The sequence below is a fragment of the Mustelus asterias genome, chromosome 1, assembly GCF_964213995.1.
Source record: "Mustelus asterias chromosome 1, sMusAst1.hap1.1, whole genome shotgun sequence".
In the NCBI taxonomy this organism is placed as follows: Eukaryota; Metazoa; Chordata; class Chondrichthyes; order Carcharhiniformes; family Triakidae; genus Mustelus; species Mustelus asterias.
The window spans coordinates 70,606,699-70,632,542 of NC_135801.1; the positions used below are offsets into that span (position 1 = coordinate 70,606,699).

The window sequence follows — 25,844 nt, forward strand, 5'->3', positions numbered from 1 at the left end:
CTTAGGTCCTCGGCTACTGAAGGTGAGGTCAATAAAGGTGGAGTAATTAAAATTGAAGATGCTTAAGAGGTCAGAATTAGATGAGCACAGATACCACAGAGGGTTGTGGGGCTGGAGGAGGTTACTGAGAGGGGGGTGGGTGCATGATGAGGCCATGGAGGGATTTATAAGCAAGGATAAGAATTTGAAAATCAAGACATTGCTTGATCAGGAACCAATGTAGATGAGTGATGCAGGGGTGATAGGTGAACGGAGCTTGGTGTGAATTAAGACACAGGTAGCAGAGTTTTGGATGACTTCTGGTTTATTGAAGGTAGAATATAGAGAACCAACCAGGAATGGGCTGGAATCGTCAAATCTCGATGTAACCAAGGAATGAATGATTATTGTGGCAGCAGATGAGCTGAGACGGGGGGTAATGTCGAGTGCTGTTCTGGAGGTGGAAATGTGCCATTTTAGTGATGGCACAAATATGTGGGTGGAAAATCCTTTCAGGGTTAGATATGACTTCAGAGTTGCAAACAGAATGATTTGGTCTTGGATTGTTGCAAGGGAGAGGTTTAAACTTGGTAACGAGAGAACGGAGTTTGGAGTCAAACAGTGATTTGAGTTTTTCCAGTGTTTAATCAGAGGAAATTTCTGCTCATCCACTACTGGACGTCAGGATAAGCAAGGGATGGCACGGTGTCACAGTGGTTAGCACTGCTGCCTCACAGCACCAGGGACCCAGGTTCAATTCCCTGCATGGGTCACTGTCTGTGTGGTGTTTGCACATTCTCCCCGTATCTGCACGGGTTTCCTCCAGGTGCTCCGGTTTCCTCCCACAGTCCACAGATGTGTGGGTTAGGTTGATTGGCCATGATAAATTGACCCCAGTGTCAGGGGGATTAGCAGGGTAAATGTATGGAGTTACAGGGTGGGATAGTGGTCGGTACAGACTCGATGGGCCGAATGGCCTCCTTCTGTACTACAGAGATTCTGATCATTTTGCCATAGTGGGGGAATTCAGAGAGCTGTTGGCGACATAAAGTTGGGTGCTGTCACATGTATGTGAAAATGAACGCTGGTGCTTGTAGGATGTGGGCAGATCAAGAAAGATGCAGAGGGATGGTTTACCTTAGTCACAATCACTTTTGATCAGAGCCATTTTGACACTGGCAGGAGTGGAGACTTGACTCTCTGAATTCCAACTTGGAGTTTCAGGAAAGATGGACACAGGTTTGGGAGACAACAGCATATCCAAGGACTTTGGCGGAAGATGTGAGGTTGGAGATTAGATGGCAATTTGTAAGGGTAATAAGGTCAAGGATTGGTTTTTGAGGAGAGGAGTGGTTATTTGAGGGCATCATGATATGCTGCTGTATAAGCACTAGTTTATTTTTCTATCAGAAACTTGGGGAAGAATGGAACAAGAAAACCCTGTTCAATTTTTGAAAATGAGTGATTGCTGCTCTCTAGGTGAATGTGGAGTCTTGTGCACATTACAAGGAATCACAATTTTTTAAAATCCAATTCAATCAAATCAAGTCCAATTCAGAGTCTCAACAAGTGAGACATTCCCGATCCAAGCTGACAAGATAGGGCTCTCACCTCCTGTCTTGGGTTTGATCTACATGATCCAAGCTGATTGGAGTAGGCATTGCACCTCCTGCAAGGCTTGATCTCATTTCCATCTTAGCCAAAAGTCCGAGATGCCACTTTTAAAAATTGCTTCAAATGAAGCTAAAATGTAAACTAATGACTTCAGCCAAGTACAGCATGTCGATACTACACTTGATCTTAGCCAAAAGGCCGAGAAGGAATCACAATTTTTTTTTTAAGGAATCACAAATTTTTTTTTATTTCAAAAATATACTTTATTCAATTCATTAAAAAAACTCTCAAATAAACCATTGCAAAACGACAGATCCAAAAATTACAAACAGTGCAAAACAAGAATCATTTTTACAGTACAATACTATGCTTATGTACACGACATTACATTAATTACATTTCAGTACTTGAACTATATACATACATCAGATTTTACTGTGTGCTTTTTGTTTTTCGGATAAGCACACAGTTACGCAGGCCGAGGGCGTTCTGCAGTTACCGGGCCCTCGGTCTGCCTCGGTTGAAAGGCTTTACACGGTGGCCTTTCCCCATTGTGCCTTTGCGGCGGCTGCCCCAAGCTTGAGCGCGTCCCGCAGCACGTAGTCCTGGACCTTGGAATGTGCCAGTCTGCAACACTCGGTCGAGGACAAATCTTTCAACTGGAAGATCAGCAAGTTTCAGGCGGACCAAAGTGTGTCCTTCACCGAGTTGATGACCCTTCAGCAGCAGTTGATATTTGTCTCGGTGTGCGTCCCCGGAAACAGCCTGTAGATCAGAGTCCTGCGTCACCGAGCTGCTCGGGACGAACCTCGACAAATACCACTGCATCTCACTCCAGACCTTCTTTGCAAAGGCACATTCCACAAAGAGGTGTGCGACCGTCTCATCACCCCCGCAGCCGCTTCGAGGGCAGCGTGCGGTGATGTTGAGACCTCGAGCGTGCACAAAGGATCTGACGGGGAGTGCCCTTCTCACCACCAGCCAAGCCAGGTCTTGGTGCTTGTTTGTGAGTTCTGGTGATGAGGCATTCTGCCAGATGACACTGACAGTCTGCTCAGGGAACCATCCAACAGGATCCGCCATCTCCTTTTCTCTCAGGGCCTCAAGGACATTACGTGCTGACCACTGCTTGATCGCCATGTGGTCAAAGGTGTGTTTCCGGAAAACTTTCTCCACGAAGGACAGGTGCTGTGGTACGGTCCAACTACTTGGAGCGTTCCGTGGCAGTGTGGCCAGACCCATCCTCTGCAACACTTGGGACAGGTAGAACCTCAAAAAGTAGTGGCACTTGCTGTTAGTGTACCGAGGATCTACACACAGCTTGATGCAGCCGCACACAAAGGTGGCCATCAGGATGAGGGCGGCGTTGGGAACGTTTTTCCCTCCGTTCTCTGGAGATTTGTGCATCGCTTCCCTCCGGACACGATCCATCTTTGATCTCCAGATAAATTTGAAGATGGCCTGGATCACTGCTGCTGCGCAGGATTTGGGGATAGGCCAGACCTGCGCCACATACATCAACACGGACAGTACCTCGCACTGGATGACCAGGCTTTTTCCGGTGATAGAGAAGGAGCGTTGCTCCCACAAGTCCAATTTTTGCCTGGCTTTGGCGATGCGCTCTTCCCAGTTTTTGGCGCATGCCCCTGCCGCTTCAAACCATATCCCCAGCACCTTGAGGTAGTCTGCCCTGACAGTGAAGGGGACAAAGGATCTGTCAGCCCAGTTCCCAAAGAACATGGCCTCGCTCTTACCCTGGTTGACTTTGGCTGCCGAGGCCAGCTCGAACTGCTCACAGACTTGGAGGAGCCTGCGAACAGACGAGCAGAAGACAGCCACGTCATCCATGTACAGGGAGGCTTTGACCTGCGTGCTTCCGCTGCCTGGGATTGTAACCCCTTTGATGCCTGGTTCACTTCTGAGGGCCTCGGCAAAGGGTTCAATGCAACACACAAAAAGGACGGAGGAGAGAGGGCAGTCCTGCCTGACTCCAGACCTGATTCGAAAGCTATCTGTTGATTGAAACTGCGCTACTGATGTCTGTGTAGAGCAGTTGGATCCAATTGTGGATTCCCTCCCCAAAGCCCATTTTGGAGAGCACATCCATCATGTAGCTGTGCGATATTCTGTCAAACGCCTTCTCCTGGTCTAGGCTGATGAGGCAGGTATCCACCTGCTTGTCCTGCACATAGGCAGTTGTATCCCTGAGTAGCGCGAGGCTATCAGAGATCTTCCTGCTGGGTACAGCACAGGTTTGATCAGGATGGATCACTGACCCCAGAGCAGACTTGACCCGGTTGGCGATGACCTTAAGGAATCACAAATTTTTTTTTAATTTCAAAAATATACGTTATTCATTAAAAACAAACTCTCAAATAAACCATTGCAAAACGACAGATCCAAAAATTACAAACAGTGCAAAAAAAGAATCATTTTTACAGTACAACACGACATTACATTAATTACATTTCAGTACTTAAACTATATACATCACAAATTTCTTTTTAATTCCAATTCAATCAAATCAAGTCCAATTCAGAGTCTCAACAAGTTGAGACATTTCCGATCCAAGCTGACAAGACGGGGCCTCCACTCCTGTCTTGGGCCTGATCTACATGAGCCAAGCTGATTGGAGTAGGTGCAAGTCCTCCTCCTCCAAGGCTTGATCTCATTTGCATCTTAGCCAAAAGGCCGAGATGCCGCTTTTAAAAGTTGCTTCAAATGAAGCTTAAATGTAACCTAATGACCTCAACCAAGTGCAGCATCCTGTCCATACTACACTTGATCTTAGCCGAAAGGCCGAGAAAATACTATGAGATGAACGATTAGTTAATCTATTTGTTTCTATATTGGTTGAAGGAAAAATGTTGCTCAGGACACCAAATAACTATTCTTTAAATCATGCTGTGTGATTTTTATGACTTGAAATAACTGAACAGCTTGATTTTGCTGAAAAATTCTAAGTGTGAATAAATTTTGTTTCCAATCCATTGCTGTAAAAATGTGCATTTGTGACAGATGCATTTTGTTGTGATGTTACTAATTTGCCATATTTGGGCCCTATGCTCACTCTAGTGGTTTGTTTCAGCAGTAGCAGGAGAAGTCAGAAACTTCAAAGCAGGGATTTCTCAGCTGAGAAATGTTTCAGTGGGGCGAGATATGACATACATCTGCTAGAAACTCCAAGTGTATTATAAGGACCATATAGAAAGGGGTTAATATGGAAAGGACTGTAATCTGCATAAAGCTAAATGTGCCCATGGTCTTTTGTCATTGATAATTTTAGTTATGGTAAAGTAGAGCCGTTAGCTTGCACAATCTTGCAACAACCTAAGAGGATCACATTTTTATAATAAAGATTATTTTGAATAAAGAGTGAAACCATGCAAACTTTGGAATTTGTTGTTCATCTTGTTTGCTGCCATAGCTCCAACACGTCCATGCTCCGCCCCCAATGAGCCCACGCTCTGCTGGGTGTGTCCCAGGGCGCTCATGCTCCTTTTTGTACTCATGCTGCTTCTCATATTCAGACTGGACATGTCCTGCACAAAGACAAGTTTATTTTTCTATAAGAATCGTGGCAGAACGGAACAAGAAAAAGCTGGTCAATTTGCTCATGCTGTCTTTTAGTTCTGAGTATAGGGCCCACTAGAATCTTTCCATTTTTCTTATGAAGTTCAGAGTGGTTAGCAAAGCATTTGGAATCTATTTGATTACAAAGGGAGGGAAGTAATTCTGAACCTTTTACAAAGCTCTGTTAGGTCCCAACTAGAGTTTTACATCTGGTTCTGATCACTACACTTTGGAAAGATATGAAGGTCCTTGAGAGGAGATTTGCCAGAATGGTTCCAAGGATAAGGAGTTTCAGTTGCATGGTTAGTTTGGAAAGGCTGGGGTTGTACTTGGAGCAAAGTAGATTGAGCAGAGATTCGATATTGGTCTTCAAGATTATGACAGGTGTAGATAAGGTAGAGATGCTGATGATAGAAGGACGAGGAGACACTGATTTAAGATCTTAGCAAGAGATGAAAGAGATATGTGGGGGGGAGACCCAAAAATCAGTTGTGCGCTAGTGTGAATTTCCCGTGGGATCTTCTTATAGTGCCGGCCATGGCAGATCGGAAACCCCACAGGTGGCTGGCATGAAACTGATTTGCATCCCGCTAATGGGATGCAGATGAAGGCCTGATCGTAGCTTTTTCCCCCACACCATATTCTCCATGACGCTAGCAGGAAAACATCCTGGTCCAGAACATGAAACAACATGGTGTGCAGAAGGCGGGTCTTCGGGGCTGCCTCCAGAGTTAGGAACATAGGTCTCCAGTGACACTGGGCCTTGGAATACCAGAGCAGTGGGTGGGGGAGCATCTATTAGGTGGAATTTCCAGCTTCAGTGATATCAAGGAGGTCCACCTTCTAGCCTCAATGTGTTCCTGGAGAACCATCTTCCTTCCTCAATGATGGATCAGTGATGTTGAGTATCTTTTAAATGTGGCACCTAGATAAGCCTGCCTGCCACAGAAGATGTATAATTAATTATACCAGGGACAAAAGATATGGCGTGGTTTCCTGTTGCCCTTTGCAGTGGAAAACATTCCCTTCCCTGCCCCTGCCATCGGACTTAGTCGCACGTGGGAGAATTCCGCCCGCAATGTACGGTAGCACAGTGGTTAGCACTGCTGCTTCACAGCTCCAGGGTCCTGGGTTCGATTCCCGGCTCGGGTCACTGTCTGTGTGGAGTTTGCACATTCTCCTCGTGTCTGCGTGGGTTTCCTCCGGGTGCTCCGGTTTCCTCCCACAGTCCAAAGATGTGCGGGTTAGGTTGATTGGCTAGGTTAAAAAAATTGCCCCTTAGAGTCCTGGGATGCGTAGGTTAGAGGGATTAGCGGGTAAAATATGTCGGGGTAGGGCCTGGGTGGGATTGTGGTCGGTGCAGACTCGATGGGCTGAATGGCCTCCTTCTGCACTGTAGGGTTTCTATTTCTTTCTATTCTCAATGTGTACACTTTAAGCTTGGTAGGTGAAGATCTCAAGCTGCTAAAGTTCTTTGGAGACGTAGGATACCCTTTATTATTGTCTCTGCATACCTTTGGGAATGGTAAGGTGCCCTTTAGGAGTAGTTATGTGCCATTTGAGAGTGGTACGGTTGGGAGCAGGTTTGGCATGAGTTGACATAGGACTATAAAGGACCATGAGAAGTGGTGGAGTGGCAAGGTTGACATTGGGGCTATGAAGGGCCATGGAGGGGTGCGTGGGGTCATGTGGTAGCATTAGTTGGCATGGACAGGGACTGGGGAGTGGGTGTGGCAGGGTTGAGGGGTGAGACCTGCAGGGTTGTGTTTTGTTGTATTATTCATTTTCATTGCCTCGACACAGTGCCAGTGCACCAAAGCCAGCCTTGCGCCCAGACTGTTTCCATACTCAGCAGCCTTTGACCTCTTTCCAGAATCTCTCATCACAACTCCCATTTTTACCTGTGCCACCAGATTTAATATTCGATTTTCCTGGATACTTTTCCTGGATTGGGTTTGTGGGGATGGAAATTGTCCTGACCTGGGAATGAAAATTCAGGCCTATGACTCTGAGGAACTTTACTTCTGAGTAATTGGGTTGGGGTTGGATGTAATAGACTGGATTTTGTCAAGTAGCCAAGCAATGAAAAAATAAACTCTGTAATCATCTAATGTCATCCTTCAACATCACTGTCCAAACCTGTGACCTCTATTACCTAGAAGGGCAAGACAGTAGATGCTTAGGAACACCATCAGCTGCACTTTTCCCTTCAAGTCCCACATCATCGTGACTTGAAACTATATTACCTTTCCTTCACTGTTGCTGGATCAAAATCCTGGAACTCCCTCCCTAACAGCACTGTGGGTATCCCTCCAACACGTGGACTGCAGCAGTTCAAGAAGGCAGCTCACCAACACCTTCTCAAGGACAATTCGGAATGAACAATAAATGCTGGCCGAGTTAACGATGCCCACATCCCATGAACAAATATAAGTTTTAAAAAATAGTTTAGGAAGGATAAACCGTGATGATTCTTGCTTGCATTTCGTCAGTTACATACATATTTATGTTACAGCATAAGGCTTGCTGTAATCCTTGCTTAGTAAGGGCTCTGTTATGGTAGGCCTTTGGTTTTGTGAAGTCATGGTGCAAATTACTTTTAACAATCTTGCCTTGGCAGAGAGATTTTGCACAGCAGGAAATGGGAACACAACAGTCACCTACTAAAAAGTGAAAAGCTAATAGAGCGCAGATCCAGATTATCGTTTAACTACCCGTGACTCATCCTTTAACCCAGGAGCTTTATTTCTGTATTTTTCACAATATAGTACTTAAAATGTTCCTAAAAAGATGGTGCACATGGATCTTTGCCTTCCCGTGAATACTCCGGAGAAACAATCCAGTATTGTTTTTCTTTTGAAACTCAGAAGATGTTTGCAGTGTATTGTTATATCTTCTCCACATTAATTAACCTTACCTTGACTTTTCTTAAGGACGTATTACGATACCTTGTTGATGTGTGGATAAAATATTAATGACTTCTGGTCACATGCAAGCATTTTGCCATTTGTGGAGTTTGTGTGTACAGGGTATATTTTACCACTCAAGGTAGTTTATTCAACCAATTTCATGAACACTAGGTTGACAATGCAGTAAAAGCGAATGGACTTCAACGTGGAGCCAGTGCTAACTACATTTAAGAGTTTACTGACAATGCAGTGGTTATATGCACCTCTGTCACTGTGACAACCTGAGATGAATTGAAGGCCATTCTTAGCATCTGCATTTACTGTGCAACTCTCCAGTTGTCTCTGATACTTGCACTGGTTAATTTGAAACTGACTATCAGCTGAGGAAGGCCCGAGGTTTGACCTTCAATTCAGGAAGTTCACTGATCACAAAATGAGTGGCAACAGGGGCTACAATTCAGCACATCTGTGAATGAGAGAGAGCAAAAATTAACTATGGCCCCTACTACCCCTTGCTGTCTCATGATCCTTGATGGATCTGTGCAAATGTTGAATGATGACTGAATTAAGCATATCTGTGATGGCCTATATAGTTTGATAACCTGTTAACACTGGAGGCCTACACATAAGGAATGTACACTTGGATAAATCATCAAAAGCTCGGTCTGTGTCTCTGTAAGAGTACCCCTGCTTTCAGTAAACAAGGGAAGTAATTCGAAGGGACAGGATAAATTACACAAATGTTCCTCCATTCAGCCTCTTGGAATGTGTACTGTGTTAATAATATGAACAAATTATATGCATAGCTCATATGAATCAGTTTTGTGCAAAGTATTCAAGCCTAGTTAGACTAGCAATTCTCTACAATATGGTGCTGGGTTGAATTATTTTATCCAAATAGCCAAAGTGAAAAAAACGATCATAAGAATATATCTTAAAACTGCTTACTTAACCTTTCTCTTTTCTTTTCGCAGGTAAGTAAATGAACATTATTATGAGGAACTGAAATGGAAAGATGAGCACCATGTTACAGAAGGTACCTGTTCTGTTTTTCTAGCATACTGAGTTCTGCTCCAAGTAATTACCACTGTTAGGCTGCTGGTTTTACCCTGAACTACATCAAGGCAATTTAACTCCGAGGCCCTTTTAACAGCAGGTCAATATGTGATGCTCCTTTTATATAATTTGTTGGTCACATTACTGTGTGCCAATGTCCACAGCCTTAAATAAAACCATTCTTTTGGAGTTGCAAGACTCAAGAATAAAAAGGTTTGTATCAGAGAGTGGAGAATGGACCCAGTAGAAATGTTAACAAGAAGATTTGTAACAGGAGAGTTTGAAATTGTTTTAATACCTCTAACCTTGATGTTGCATAGTGTCAAAACTATCGCGTTCTCCAATCTCAACTGTTTTAAATGTTTTGAATTCAGGGTTGTGATGGGCTATAACACCAATGGGCACTCTTGCTTACGGTACCATGGTACTGGAGTAATTTCTTGATGTCTAGTCATTGCAGCATATGTTTGCCCTCTGGCTATATATATCTGAAGTTCAACCTGAATTGCCCCCAGCCTATTCAACTGGAACCTAGATCCAAACTACATTATGTAGGTGGAAACTTGTCTTGGCTTCTGGTTTCCCAACTTGTACTACAACATGGTCTTGACGAACAGAGATCAGCCTTTTTGCAAGGAATCTGAACCCAGCCAACTGAAACCAAGCCACAGCACGATTGAAGCAACACAGCTTGGGCGTGTTTAACTTTTTGACCTAGCTCTACGCTCACTCTTGAACATGTTGACTGCAGTATTACAGATGGAGAAATGAGGTAATCTTCGGTCAGATAGAACTCTGTGTACACATCTGCTGCTTTCATTTCTTCATTTTGGTTTGATATATATGATGCTATTATGGCCATGAGGCACTTTCACAAGCAGTTTAAGAACTAATAATATTAAAGATGTGTAAACTGCATAATTTACAGTGTGAGGCTGAGCATAGTTTACCTCTAATGATCTAGATTAAATTAAGTGGTTCCTTTTGGCCACTTCCTTGAAGCATGATATTGGCTGGACTTGCACAGTAAGGATTCATTATGCAATCTACGCCTTGGCAGACCATGAGGTGAGCAGGGAGTTGAGGCAGACTTATTAGAATTCACTGGCCTGGCAAATCTGTCTGGTTGATCTTGGTGTTATCCCAGGTTAATTTACTGGCTAGTGCTAACCAATGTTACCCAACTGGAGATTAACCTGGGGGAACCCAGATGAATGGGGTTAGTGACCATCATTGAGCGAGAACTCAGCTATAGCCCATTTGGCTCCTTGCGATAGGGGGGTTCACAAGGTAAATTTTCCAAAAGGGAATTCCAGGGGTTCAGACTACTTGTTTATGGAACATCAGCAGATATGTTCACCTCTGCAGTTCACCGCCTTAGGCCATAGTCCCCATCATGGCCAGTTCTCTGCTGCTTTTCAATGGATTTTGCTAATGCCTGACCAGAGTCGCAATTGTAAACTTGTGGAACCCCTATGATTTTCAGGGCCATTTACTTTAAAATAATTTAAAAATAGAATTTGATTTTGGGGATATCTTAGCACAGCACATGTCAGCTCGTACTCAGTACATTGTGAAAGGATCAGATATAATGGCAAATGGGGAATGGATTGGAATAGTATCAATCAAATTTGAGATAACACATGCAACAAGCTCCTCAGATAATTCTGTAGGCTGATGCTATGGATAGTACAGACCAGGAGGAGCCTGGTTCAATCCTTGGTCTGTGCCGGGTTTACTGATCTCAACCATACTTGCACCTGGCCTCAGTGCCTGTTGTTGAGAGGCTGTCCACATGGTGATACACGTGCAAATGTTACTTGAAGATCTGAATTAACTCAGTGGCCAAATAATCTTCCAACACCTGCTGCCTAAGATTGCCCATGAACAATGATCAAATGGGTGGGGAACCGAGACTGTCAATTGACCCTTGCAATTGGTAGGAAACTGTCTTGGACAGCAGAGCAAAACAGTCCAGAGCATAGCACATGGACTGTCTGTTACATGCCTTGTCTGGGAACTGAATGCTGGGCAGATCATGTGATATGGCTGGTTTTGCCCAAGAAATTGGCAGGATTATTTTAAACACTGAGATAGTGATATTTTTATCATTTACAAAGCTGACAGTTGTGACAATAAATAAACTGGCATATTTTCATAGTACTCGTGTTGGTTCAATATTCAGTTTGAATCAGTATTTCCCTCTTCCCTCCCATCCTCCAGTTTGTTATCTTCACCTCCCAGTTTTTAACCTCCATCACCACCATGCTGTGCACCATTATGCAGCTAAGCAGACAGGCAGGCTGCACTCAGTCTGTCAGAGCTGCTTTCAGGAGATGTGTGAAGGTTATCGGGAGCTGTTTGCTCCTAAATATTCTTTCATGACCAGAAAGCAGGAACCCTCATCTTGCTTTCCCCAGGCGCAATGTTCTGGGACAACAACATTTCTCAGAAAGCTTTGCCTGAAGATTAGGCCTAGATATGTTCCAATAAGATTGTTAAGATTGTCAGCCCTTGTACAGAACCAAGTGTTATTACTATGGTAATTGTAGTTACTCCCTGCAGGATGAGACATGGCCCTTAATTTATGTGACTGATGGCAAGTTAGCAACTGCAAATTAAGAGTTTCAGATGCTTCATGTATTCTGCGAATAGGGCAATGATCAAAAGTCCAAAAAGCAGGAATGCTAGCAGCTGATGTGGATGTTTAAGAAAACTAGTGCCTTTTAAAAAAAACACATCAACAATTTTCTCAATAAATAAAATAACATCCCTTTTAAGGTGTTCTGGAGTCAGTGATATCCTTGTGGCTAAATGCAGCTGTGATATCAAATGTTGCGTTTGTTGCTTTATAGAATTTTGCACTTTATAATGAGAACTTTAATTATTATAGATACACATTGGCATGACGCATTTTGACATTTTCCATGGTATCACACAAAAAGTAGACATTTTTAATAATGTGATGTTTTCTATCATGTTGTTTACATGTAGGCTAGCACATATTCTATGGAGTACTTCATGTAAGTGATGCTTTTCAGGCTGAGATAATGCAATTAATTGTGAGAGCAATGCTTGAGTAGTTTAGTTATATAATTTCAAACTCTCCATGTTTCATTGCCTTAAGATATATTCCAGAGTGTGTAATGCAGCATTGCATCCTCAATATTTTCACATATCAAGAAGTGTGAAGCTCATGCTGTTTGATAGATGGAAGAATCCTGTTTGGGCACCTGTGAACTGACAGTAGTGACAGTTGAAAACAGTACTTTTGGGATTTATTTTACTAATTGTTAAAGGAGAAATTCATAGCTTTATTGAGCTGTAGTGGAATGAGCATAAATAGATATAGTCATGAAAGTTAGAAGCTTATTAGTGTCAGAACTAGATTCTGACTGGTTTATCATTAGGAGCATAACAGGAGTAGGCCATTCAGCCCTTCAAGTTGGGGTACTGCCATTCAATTAGATGATGGCTGACCTGTATTTGCTTTATTCGTTCATGGAATGTGGGTATTGCTGGCAAGGCAGCATTCATTGCCCATCCCTAATAGACATCGAAAAGGTGGTGGTGAGCTGCCACTGCAGTCCTTATGGTGAAGGTACTTCCAAGATGATGCTAGATAGGGAGTTCAGGATTTTGACCCAAAGGTGAAGAAGGAACAGCAGTATACTTCCATGTCAGGGTGGTATGTGATTTGGAAGTGAACTTGCAGGTGGTGGTGCTCACATGCACCTGATGTTCTTGTCCTATGAAGTCAAATGATATCCTATGAAAATAGGATAGAAGTCAAAAGGTTTGAGCGGTATTGCTGAAGGAGCCTTGCCAAGTTACAGCATCTTAATTCTACTTTCCCACCCTGGCTCTATATTCTGGAAACCTTTACCTAGCACAAATTTCAGTTTTGCAATTTTCAGTTGACCTAGCATCAACAGTTTTTTGTGGAAGAGATTAGGAGAGAGCTCCATATTTTCACTACCCGTTGTGTGAAGAATTGCTTCCTGACTTCACTCCTGTCGGGTCTAGCTTTAATTTTAATATTATACCGCCTTGTTCTACATTATTTTGGATTTAGCGTGCCACTACAGCCTATTAATAGCTAAAAATAGTTTCAACTTCATGTCACCACATTGCCTTGACTGTAAGTTATTTCTATTTTTCTCTCCCTGAAAACATTGAGGAGGTACTCATAGTCGGTTAGCTCCCCGCAAGTATCGCAATGGCCCAGAGAATCGGGAGTCGGCGGAAAAGCAGGTTTGGCGTCAGGTGCCAAACCCTTTGCGACTCTCGCAGGCCATGCTGCCAGCCCCAATCGGGTCTGATGCATATTCAAATCCACAAGTTTAAATATAATTAGCGGCCTGAGTCAAACAGCTCCCGTTATTCACCTACCTCCCCAGCTGGATCTGCTCCGACCACGCTTTCCTGCAAGTCCTCACAAGCGAGGACCTGGTGTTTGGGCGCCGAGGGTCGAGGAAGCACCGCCAACCCCTTAGCATTGAGAAGCACTCCCACCTCCCCCCCCCCTCCCCCCGCACTCTGCAGGTGTGGTGTTTATCCAATCTGACCCCCAAAGGGGCCCCGTCCTCCTCTGACCCCTCTCTCAGCTTCCCTTCAGGCCACAAGCTTTGGCAGTGCCAAAAGTGCACTGCCCCCTGGCATTGACACTAGCCTGGCATGTTGGGTCCCCAGGGGGCACAAGGAGGTAGGCCCAGTGACCATTTGCTCCTTTGCTTCTGCCAGGCTGCAGAGGAATGCAAGGATCCTGGGATTTGGGTGGGCTTGGGCTGGGGGCAAGGGGTTGACCTCACCACTCTCCTCTGGGATGGGGATGTCTTGACTGGACTGCCCCTTCTAGCGCTGGCATGGTGACTGCAGGCAGCCCTGTGATCAATTTTTGTATTCCTGCCTGTCAGCTGTGAAAATTCTGAAGTGGGCATGTCACTTTGCACTCATTGCAGCATTCCGTTCTGAAGCAGAGATGTTCTTTTCTCCCTGTCAGAAGCTGCGGGTGTGAACAGACCCCTTTGACATCCTCTGATAGACAGGAGATGTCAATTTCTCCTGGGGGAGGTGGGATTCCAGTCTGCATAGCTGCACACTCAGCCGTGATGTATGCACACAGCTTTGATTTGAAGTTGCTGAACCGTCCCAGCAAGCTGAAATTGTTGAAATCCTCTCCATTGCACTGGAAACCTTTGATCTGTGATAAGTTCAAACTGTACTGCCTCCTGAAAGAGTCAGCTGTCAGCTGAAGAGATTATTGTCATCCTCCAGCCACTTGTGTTGATTTTTGTTTCTCTTCATGGTTGAATGGACCTCAAGTACCCCATTGATCCTGACTGCAATGTTGACACAGTCTAATTGTGAATGACAACCTGTATTTTCACTTCCTCTTGTGCAAACCACCTCAAGGCTGATTTCTGTTTACAATACATGCTCACCCATATATTTTTGCCAGAAGTATCTCTAATACTTGAGAGGATAATCTCTGGTCAGTTATAATCGCTAAGGTAGGGACATGTTCGGCACAACTTTGTGGGCTGAAGGGCCTGTATTGTGCTGTAGTTTTTCTATGTTTCTATATTTTTCTCTCCATGATTCAGTGTTGAGTTCAATTTTAACATCTTGACTATCACTTGACTTAGGTCAACTAACTCAACAGACTGGACGTTGAACCTGAGGTGTTCTGGCTCTGCACATCTCAGTTATATCTTGGGTGCGATTCACCCGACTGCACTCTAAGTGCTCCCACCAGCAGAAAACCTGGAATGTTTCCTGCTGGTTAAAGCAGCACCTGTCAAAAATGTTCATCATGTGTGACACGCTGGCCAGTCTGGCTTTACAGAGATTGGGTCTCCATTTTTAACGGGTGCCCCGATCTCAATGCTGAAAGGCAGGACACCCACCCATTCACAACAGACATGGCAACCCCTGCTGACAAGGGAAGCACCCTCAACCTCTCAGCACAGAGAGACAAGTGCTGTCCTAATCGTAATGTTTATAAACATATCAAAGAACAAAGAACAATACAGCACAGGAACAGGCCCTTCGGCCCTCCAAGCCCGCGCCGCTCCCTGGTCCAGGATTGAATCCTGAATCCAGGATCCCCGCCCAATTTTCCAGCCTATCTACATACCAATATCCTATCCACCGAGCTGTCCCTCACAGCTACGATGCTTTGTTCATTACAACCTATTAACTTACCCCCACCCCCCCATTCCAGACCATGTGATCTCCAGGGAGAGGCGAAAACCCAGAGTGAAAAACCCCAGGGCCAATATGGGGACAAAAAATCTGGGAAATTCCTCTCCGACCCCCTGAGGCGATCGAAACGAGTCCAGGAGATCACAATGGCCCCGATCGGAAAATGCTTCCCAACCCTAGTCATTTCCACTTCCACGAACACCATATGAATTCCCTGCCCCCGAGACAGGTTCCCAACTATCCGCAGTCTCACTCTGTACTGGCACCAGCAAGATGATCATAGAATGAAGCCTTGAAACGAGAAACCAGGAACAATTAGCCCGCGCCGCTCCCTGGTCCAAACTAGACCACTCTTTTGTATCCCTCCATTCCCACTCCGTTCATATAGCTGTCTAGATAAGTCTTAAACGTTCCCAGTGTGTCCGCCTCCACCACCTTGCCCGGCAACACATTCCAGGCCCCCACGACCCTCTGTGTGAAATATGTCCCTCTGATATCTGTGTTAAACCTCCCCCCCTTCACCTTGAACCTATGACCCCTCGTGAACTTCACCACCGACCCGGGGAAGAGCTTCCCACCGTTCACCCTATCTATGCCTTTCATAATTTTATACACCTCTATTAAGTCTCCCCTCATCCTCCGTCTTTCCAAGGAGAACAACCCCAGTTTCCCCAATCTCTCCTCATAACCAAGCCCCTCCATACCAGGCAACATCCTGGTAAACCTCCTCTGTACTCTCTCCAAAGCCTCCACGTCCTTCTGGTAGTACTGCCTTTGATTGACAGACTGAATGAATTACCCACTAACCATGAGGTTTCACTTCCTCTTTTGTAACCGCAATGTTTACAAAGCACTTGCGATGCATTCAATTGTGAAGGGAAAGAAAAACAAACAAAGGTCCTGGCTAGTGGGTAATTGATCCAACCTGCCAATCAAAGCACTTCAAAGGAGCCAGACACCAGATGCTACTCTTTCAATGTTAAAAGGGAACTCCCCAGTGAAATTCAATCCCTGCATCCATCAATGCATTTTAATAAAGTTTCAGAACAGCTGGGCCTTATGAAAGAAAGCAAGGGGAGCTCCCTGGTAAAACTGACAGGTCTTTTCTATAAGAGCACTTTAAAGAGGTAATTTAACACCTGGAGTTTATGACAACTTGGGGCAATCCCTACTGTGGAATGGAGTACTATGGTAATTTTGAAGGATTCCAGGTGTTCAGTGTATAATGTTTAATGGGACTAAGCCACTTCAAGGGTTTTAGAGGACAGAAACAATAATGAATATATTTACCAGAATAGTGTCTGAAGTCACCATCCTGAGAGTGAACACCATCTTTCCCAGGGCAACAAGGGAGGTGCAACCATTAGACCACCATCCCAGAGAGAGTCCCAAGGTCAACCCCTTTCACTGCCCAGTCCTAGCACCCCTAACCCCCATGTCCTTTGAGGGACCACCCATGCACCTCCTCTCTGCAGCCTGGCAGCAGCAGAGGGACACAGGGGCACAGTTGGAGGCTTGCCTCCCCCCCCCCCCCCCTGGAGTCCTCGCTTCTGTGGATCAGGTGTCAATGGTGCCCGGGAAACCTCCAGCTTGGGGTTGGGGAGAAATGTGGGAGCCTGTTGAATTGGGCTTCAAGCCTGCTAATAACATGAAAAATAAATTAAATGACTCATGATCAGGTTCTCACCCACTCTGGATGATTTCCATGGCAGCAGCAGGGGGTGGAAGGGATAGGAGGGTTGTTGGGCAGAATTGGGATGGGATTGACACCCAGCCAGAATCAGGATTTGGCCTTCTCACCCAATTCAATGGGCTATCATAATTCCTGGCTGGGACAAACGGACCCAGGAAATCCCAACTCTTTTTTATTAACTGAGTCAAACGACAATTGGGAACCGAGGAATCCCATCTTCACAGGAAAGTATTGAACTTTTCAATCACTTGTTTATAAATGGATGTCAAGTTAAATTTAAAATGAATTTATGTGTTACTTGTATATAATAGTAATGAGAAAAAGTAACTTCTCTGCTTTGAATTTTTCTTTCTGTCAAATCAAAAGAATGATTTATCAAACTCTTTCATGAAAATATGTCTAGAAATTCACAGTGGGAAGTACTTTTTGTATCTGTGCAGGTTTACCTCCTCCCTAATCCAATGAAAAGCATCCTAGCTCAGAGTGACAAACTCAGCCATAATTAGGTGGATACCTTAATAGCAACAGCAACTTGCATTTTTATGGCACCTTTTCACAAGGAAAGATGTCTGAAGGTGTTACACAAAGGTGTAATGTTAAAAATAAATGTGAGCAAAACAGATGTAATCAGGAAGGGCGAATGAAAGTTTTGGTCAAAGAAGAGATGTTTAAGAAGAGTCTTAAATGAGGAGAGGGAGGTGGAGAGGTAAAGGGTTTAAGGAGGGAATCTGAATGTGGGGCTGAGGTTGCAGATGAGTTCGTCCTTGATTATATTGATGTAAATATGCTTCTTGTTAATTTTTAATACCTGAGTTGAATCAATTTATCTGTTTTGTTTATGGAATCCACATCACGCTACCTTATTTTACTGGAAAATTAAACATCATAATTGAAATCAAGCCTCATTTGTAATTCTCTTAAGAGCAAGACAGTTCTGTGACGAACTTGATTTGCATAATTAGATTGGTGAAATTGTGCTCTTTTAAGTTAATGCTATTTTGGTTGGCAACAAAATATTTAGTTGTTTGGAAGTTCTGGTTAGTTCTCCAAGTGAAAGGAATTTGTGTCAAATTCAGAAAAATAATAATTTAATAATACCTATAGAATAAACTGACATGAAGTTGTGGCCAAGTATGGTTTTATGTGGTTCTAACACATTAGCACAGGTCTGAGAAATTTCCTGGCCAATATAACAAGCAGCAAAAATTGATCCTTAGCAATAATGCAATAAAAACAATAGTTAACCAATGAAAGCAATAGTTAATAGATGAACAGAGCAGGTAACTCTGCTCTGATCTTTTAAAATTTGGAGCCTTTTTAAAATAAACTTGAAATAATAATTGTGCAATAATTGTTCAAATAAATGCAAATTTTATGTGGAGTATTTTTGTTCAAATAACTCATCTCAACAGAAAAATAATGCTGGGGCCAAATTTTTAATGTTTTTTAAAATTTGCTCTCCTGTTGTGAGCTGCCATTGTAGGGAATGCATTATGAGACTTCAGGCACAGGAATCATGGACCTCTTGAAAGTTTTCACCTATTAATGTTATTTGAACAGAGTGCCTTCGAGGACCTGCTGTCATCCATGCCGGAGTTACCCGGTGAAACTCTATACTGGGAGCTTGAAATTCTAAAATGTATCCTTTATTTTCTCAAACCCACTTTTAAACACCATTGAATTGTTGCTTCGGGGAAGTCCACCATGCCAGGTCTTCCCCCTTCAGACCCACCATTATGTATTTTGAGGCTTAGAAGTTCAGCTGTGAGTCATAAAAATATTACTGCACGTTGTGCATCTTCAGAATAACTCACGGTCTTAAGGATTTCAAAAGTAACTCAACTGTCGATTAAATGTTTCTTTAAGTGCTGTAATGTTTCTCATGAATACATTACTGGTTAAATTAAATGAGAGCCTGGGTGCATGAGAGCAGCTGATCCCAGGGCAAAGGGTGGAGTGCTGGGATACAGACACGGGGCCTTTTCAGTGATTAAGTGGGCTGGGCTGCTGTGGTACCCAGCGTGATAGGCTGCATTTAAACCCAGCCACATGTCTGTGGCCTGCATCTTTGGCGCAAACACGCTTGTTTTAACACCAGCTGCCCACCTTTTTATACCATTCTAAGTAGAATTAATCTGCCTTCCCTTAACAGTCGAAGTGGCTTGATACAAAAATTGTATCCTGCCATTTAGGGAGCGTAGCATTATGGCTCCAATTCTAACTGGGAGGTGAGCTAAATAAATGAAAGACTCTTGTAATAAGCAACACCTGCAAAACAAACATTTGTAAGTCTGCATACAGATTAATCTCTTCTCTCACTAGTCTCTCCTATGCCATCTGCTGCTAGTACACGGCAATATCAGAACTGTACTTGGATTGAAGAGTAAAACGTAGAGATAGATTTATTCAAAATCACATTTTTTTCCTGATGTATCCCTATTGACTTGCATGAATCTGATTTAAAAGAATAGTTTCTAATTATTATTAATTAGTTAAATATTAATCATGCCTTGACATTGAAGCATTTTTATGTTGAGTGGAAAAGCTATATTAAAAATTGAAATTTGTAGGCTAACAAGTATGGCCAACAACGGGATGTTATAAATATCAGTGCAGAGTTGATCTTCAGCTGGTTATTGGCATTTTCACAAGTTAATTATCAAGTCTTAATGCTACACTTTTCACAACATTTTCAATGTTAATTTAATATTACGTTTTTAGATTGTTTTATATTAATTTTTATGTCAACTATTAAAGACCAAAAGTCCTGTAATATATCCACTAATATGCTGGAGCTCCATCTCCAAATGTAATGGGTCAGCAGCTTCATAATCTCCTGGTCAGGTCTCTAAGGGGTGGATTATTTTTTTGAAGTATGTGAACAATTTGGCAGAGAGGGGTTTCCATCCAATGTAGAACTTGTTTCATTTCCATTGAAATCAATGGTATAAAATTTGGAGCTGATGTATACACCGTTAAGAGGGGTTTCTATGAGTCTATGAAGTAAACACAGTGGGCTGGATTTTGGAAACCCGTTGGAAGCACTAACGAAGGTGGATGGGCCCATAATTTCTCATCGCTATTTGAGTGCCGGTTTGCAGCATCTTCCAGCCTCCAGGCCATTTTTAAGGCGGCAGATCAGTGGCAATTGCTATTCACCAGCAGGGTAGTTTGTTAACATATTTATAAGGCCTATTAAGGCCATAATCAGAGGCTGGCTGGAAAGTTCCAATCGACCTGAGGTGCCCTGAGCCCGGTACATTCCTGCAAGTGGTCTCCCAGTGACAGACCAGGTAGGTAGCCCTCTGGGATCGATTTGAGGCTCCCCCTGCAGCTGCTGTACTTACATGGACACAGGCACAGATGCAGGCCACCCTGTAGAGGGATTACTCCTCCACAATGGTGAACTGGCGACTGGCCAATTGTTTTTAGAAGTTTGTAAAAAGCTGCTAACAAACCACAGCTCCTTCAGTGCCAGAAGACCTCCTATTGGCTCTCCAGCTTCCAGAAGCTGCCCAACTTCCTCATTTGGAGAGCAAGTGTGTCCTCTGGCCATTTCTTTGAAAATCGACGCAGGACGGCTCAGGACTGGAATGTGAACCTGATGTCGGGATGCAAACCCAAAACCAAATCCAGCCCAATGATTCCAATTAAAACATTAGTGAATGGGTGTTTAATAATGACAGAATCCGATTAACAATCATGCCATCCATAATTGAATAGCTTTCACCACATGATGTCGATGTCTCACAAACTATAACCCATAATAGTATACACCTTGGGCATATTCAATGTTAGGCAAGTCCACTTCATCTCAAAGATGACAATAACAACTTTAACATGTCCCATGGTAGTGTTAATTGTGTTTAATTGAAAGCAGGTGGTAGGCCTTAACAGGGGATTCACTGTGCCCCTATAAACAGGCACAGAATGAAACTTACATTGTTGGGTTAGGAGGTATATCTTGTAGTCGGTAGCATTGTAAATAAATGCCTACAGAAATATTAAAAGATTGGTCCCAGTTCCATCCTTCATCAACTGGTTTTCTGGAATGTAACAGCCAGCTGGCACAGGAACACAATGCAGATCATCATGGTTGCAGCATCTCAGGATTGGTTTTCATCCCCCTCTTCCAGATGAAAACAGATGTATGGTGAAGATCAGTCTATAATACTTTTGGCGTTGTGCGATGTTGCAGCCACTGGACCTCCCACATTACTTCCCTTCTGATCAGTGAGCTGCCTGTTGATGGTGGAAAGATGCGGGAACTCACCTGTCGGGGGCCGATTTTGAGCATGTGTTAGCCATGACTGTAAATGGTGCCATGAGCCAAAAATCCCGTGAAGTCAGAATACAAGAATCTTACCCGTGAGATCTATGCCCCGCTGGGTGGGAACCTCATCTCAATAAATTGTAATAAATTTAAATATAATTAAAGGCTTCCCTGCAATATGTTCCCCATCTCACTGAATATTCATACCTCACTGACGTGACGTCATCAGTAACGTTCACAACAGGTTTTAAAAAAAACTTGAAGCAATCGAGGGGAACCTGTTGGGGCGCAAAGGTAAGTATATCCCTTGGGAGGGGGGTGGGGGGATGGTGGTGGTGGTGGGGGGGTGAATGGTGGTGGAGTTGGTCCCCCTTGTGTGTGGGAGAAGGTGATATGTGGTAATCAACAGGAGGTTTCTTTGTGTATAGTGACCTGATGCCATGAGATTTAATGGGGTCTGGAGTAAATGCTGAGGCCACTCCTTCCTCACTGTATACCACTGTTCAGCCACATCTGTTGGGTTTTTTCTGCTGATTTTCCAGTTTGTCCATACCAAGGGATGGTAATGGAGGAATCTGGAACATGAGTCTGAAAGGTATGACTCTAAATGTAACTATGTCAGGGTGTTGCTTTACTGATTGCGAGTTAGCTCTTCCAATATTGGCACAAGTCCCACAAATGTTAGTAAAGAAGATTTTGTAGATTGACTGTGCTGGGTTTGCCCAGTGGATGGTCCAGTTTTATCCCTATTAGACGTTTTTATAATAGTTTGATACAATTGTGCGGCTTGCCCAGCCATTTCACAGAACAGTTAAGAGTGACTCACATTGCTCTGGGTCTAGATTCACAAAAAGGATAGGCCATGTAAGGAAAGGATTTTGCCTTTCCTAAAGGGCATTAATAAATCAAATAGGGGTTTACAACAGAACAGAAATATAAAAAATAGGAGTAGGCCATTTGGCCCTTCAAATCAGCTCCACCATTTATTATGATCATGGCTGGTCATCTAACTCAACAGCTTGATCCCCCCCCTCCCCCCCAATATCTTTTGATCCCCTTGGCCCTAAGTGCTTTATCTAACTCCTTCTTGAAAACATGCAATGTTTTGGCCTTTACTGCTTTCTGTGGTAGTGAGTTCCATAGTCTTCCCATTCTCTGGGTGAAGAAATTTCTCCTCAATTCAGTACTAAAAGGTTTACCCTGTAGTATCCTTAAACTGTGACCTCTGGTTCTGGCCATGGCCGTCATCAGGAACCTCATTCCTGCACCTACCCTGTCTAGCCCTGTTAGAATTTAGAATTTTACTAGGTTTCTATGATATTGCCCCCTCATTCTTCTAGACTCCAGCGAATATGATCCTAACCGACTCGATCTCTCCTCATGCATCAGTCCCGCCATCCTAAGAATCAGTCTAGTCAACCTCCTCTGCGTTCCCTGCAAGAACATCCTTCCTCTGATAAGGAGACCAAAACTGCACACACTATTCCAGCTGTGGTCTCACCAAGGCCCTGTATAATTTCAGCAAGACATCCCTGCTCCTGTACTCGAATCCTCTCGATATGAAGGCCAACATACCATTAGCCTTCTTTACCACCTGCTCTATCTACATGCTTACCATCAGCAACTGGTATATCAGGGCACCCAGGTCTCATTGCACATTCCCCTTTCTTTATAGTCATTCAGATAATAATATGTCTTCCAGTTCATGCTATCAAAGTGGATAACCACACATTTATCCACATTATACTGCATTTGCCCACCCACTCAAGTTGTCCAAATCACTCTGAAGAATCTCTGCATCCTCCTCACAGCTCACCCTCCCAACCAGCTTTGTATCATCTGCAAATTTTGAGATATTACATTTAGTTCCCTCATCTAAATCATTAATATATTGTGAATAGGTGGGGTCCCAGCACTTATCTCAAATGGCAGTCACTGCCTGCCATTTGAAAAATGACCTGTTTATTCTTGCTCTTTGATTCCTGTCTACCAAATAGTTTTTTTATCCATCTCAGTACACTACTAACAATCCCATGCGCTTTAATTTTACACACTAATGGGACTTTGTCAAAAGCTTTCTGAAAGTCCAAATAAACCACATCCACTGGCTCCCCCTCATCAATTCTGCTTGTTACATCCTCAAAGAATTCCAGTAAATTTGTCAGGTATGATTTCCCTTGAGTAAATCCATGCTGACTCTGTCTAATTCTACCACTCTTTACCAAGTACTCTATTCTAAAATCTTTGATAATTGACTTTAGAATTTTCCCCACTACCAACGTTAGACTGACTGGTTTATAATTCCCTGATTTTTCTCTACCTCCCTTTTTAAGTAGTGGGATTACATTAGCTACCTTCCAATCTGTAGGAATTTTTCCAGGGTCTCTAGAATCTTGGAAGATGACCACCAATGCATCCACTATTTCTCAGGCTTCATCCTTAAGTACTCTGGGATATAGATTTTCAGGCCCTGTGGATTTATTGGCCTTCAATCCCATCAATTTCTCCAAAACCTAACTCTACTGATACTGATTTCCTTCAGTTCCTCCCTCTCAATAAACCCTGTGTTCCCCAACATTTCTGATGTGTTATTTGTGTATTTCTTTGTGAAGACAGATCCAAAGCATATATTTAGTTGGTCAGCCATTTCTCTGTTCTTTTAAATTCCCTTGTTTCTGACCTACATTTGTCTTCACCAGTCTTTTTCTCTTCACATACCAATAGAAACTTTTAAATTTAGATTTTTGTTCCCTGTAAGTTTACTCTCGTACTCTATTTTCCCCTTCTTAATCAATCCTTTGGTCCTCCTTTGCTGATTTCTAAACTGCTCCTATGTTTGTCATTGCTGATATTAGCTGCTAATTCCAAATGTAATTAAATAACTGAAATTAATTTCACCAGTTTCTGTGTGGGACTTGAATGAATGTCTCTGGATCAATAGTCTAGGCCTCTGAATTACTAATCCAGTAACATAACTATGATACCCCTTCTTTCAGAGTAGCCACAGCATGTTTCTTAATTGTCACATTTTGAGATTTATTCAGTGTTTTTAAAATGTTGCAAAACAACTGAACTGCTTGGGCCTGAATTTACAGGGTGCAGTGGCCCCTGCTACCCTGGTCTAAAATATTGAGGTGGGGCTGATCTGCAGCCATTGGTAATGATCGATTAGCCATTAATAGACTGGACGTAGGACTTCGGTCCCTCAGGGACAGGAGGTATGATCACCAAGAGCTGCCAACCAGTCAGCCAGCAGCTCTCCAGTACCATCAGACCACTGGGATCTGTGGCCACCGCACTCAGGGCTTGAGGAGGTGAGCAGTGCTGCATCAGGATTTTGTAAATGTTTGTGGGTTCACTGACAGGACTCAGCAAGGGGATGGTGGATCAGGGCTATGTGTGTGGGGAAGGGGTGTGTGAAAGGGGTGGAACCTGGTGGGATGGGGGTTAACACCTTGGGGAGGCCATCCAATGGGTCAAAGAGGCCCGATTAAGGAAGGACCCACCCAACCCTGCACAAGGAAATTTCCCAGATAGGGGCTTGATGTTCATTTCCATCAGTGGTGGGATGAGGCCCTGAAGTGGGCGTTAATTGGTGGGTGGGCCACCTGTTGACACTCCTGCTGCTGGTAAAATTGTGGTAGGGGTGGGGTGGTGGGCGATGGATTTTACACGTCTTCAATCCACCAGTGGGGAGTCTAAAATGCAGTGCCTTTTTTTCTTTCACATTTCTGTGGCCGCTGATGCATTTTACTGTTCCTATATAACACTTGTTCAGTGAAAAGCAATCCATCTTGCGCCCATTACGTCCAAGCCATTTTGTTGAGTGGTTATCTAAAACCTCTCTCAGTTATTGGAGTTCAGGTTTATGGTACTGCGTTGCTGTATGTGGTTTTTAAAAAAAAACTGTTTGAAAAATATACATTTCTAAATAAAATGAAAAGACATCTGTACTTTTAATATTGAAATGTCAGATAAGCACTGAATCCCTTTGGCATGACAAACATCTACCTTGAAAGCAGGTTCAGTTAAGCTGAGGAGTTTGAAACATTGGTGTGTATACTCAGCGACTATGTGCACCATTTAGCAGATTTCTGATTATATGGTGCTTTGGGGGTTGACTATTCTGAAACATGAAAGTTATCAGTTAGATGCAAATCCTGACTTGAATGTCAGTCCGGTAGGTAAAATTCTGATTGACAGTTTGCAATGGATTTTTATTTTCACATTAAGTGTCCATAAGAAAAACTGGCTCCAAAAATATAATTCAAAAAGACCTTCAAAGAAGAACTCAAAATTGAACTGTAGCATGCAACCTATTCTCAGCCCCAAATGAAGGGAGAATTGCACAGCAATGCAAAAATGGTTTTCCTCAAAGCATAACGAGAGGAAACCTTATAAAATCCAAAAGATATTACTGCAGTACAGTCATTGAGTTTGTCAAATAAGAGAACAAAGTCTCCCAAGTTCTGTAGAAGCAGGATACTTTGAGGAAAGATATTGACAGCTGCCAACCTCAAAGAATATATTGGATTGTTAT

At 43.3% G+C, this 25,844-nt stretch overlaps 1 protein-coding gene and 1 non-coding gene across 9 annotated transcripts in view; one reads left to right on the forward strand and one right to left on the reverse strand.

Moving 5' to 3' along the window:
• ank2b (ankyrin 2b, neuronal) overlaps positions 1–25,844 on the forward strand; it is an 876,340-nt gene that overhangs the window by 227,205 nt on the left and 623,291 nt on the right. The window lies entirely within an intron of this gene.
• Positions 1,604–1,803, reverse strand: LOC144501942 (U2 spliceosomal RNA). The gene has a single exon (XR_013499224.1). It is a non-coding gene; the product is annotated as a U2 spliceosomal RNA (small nuclear RNA).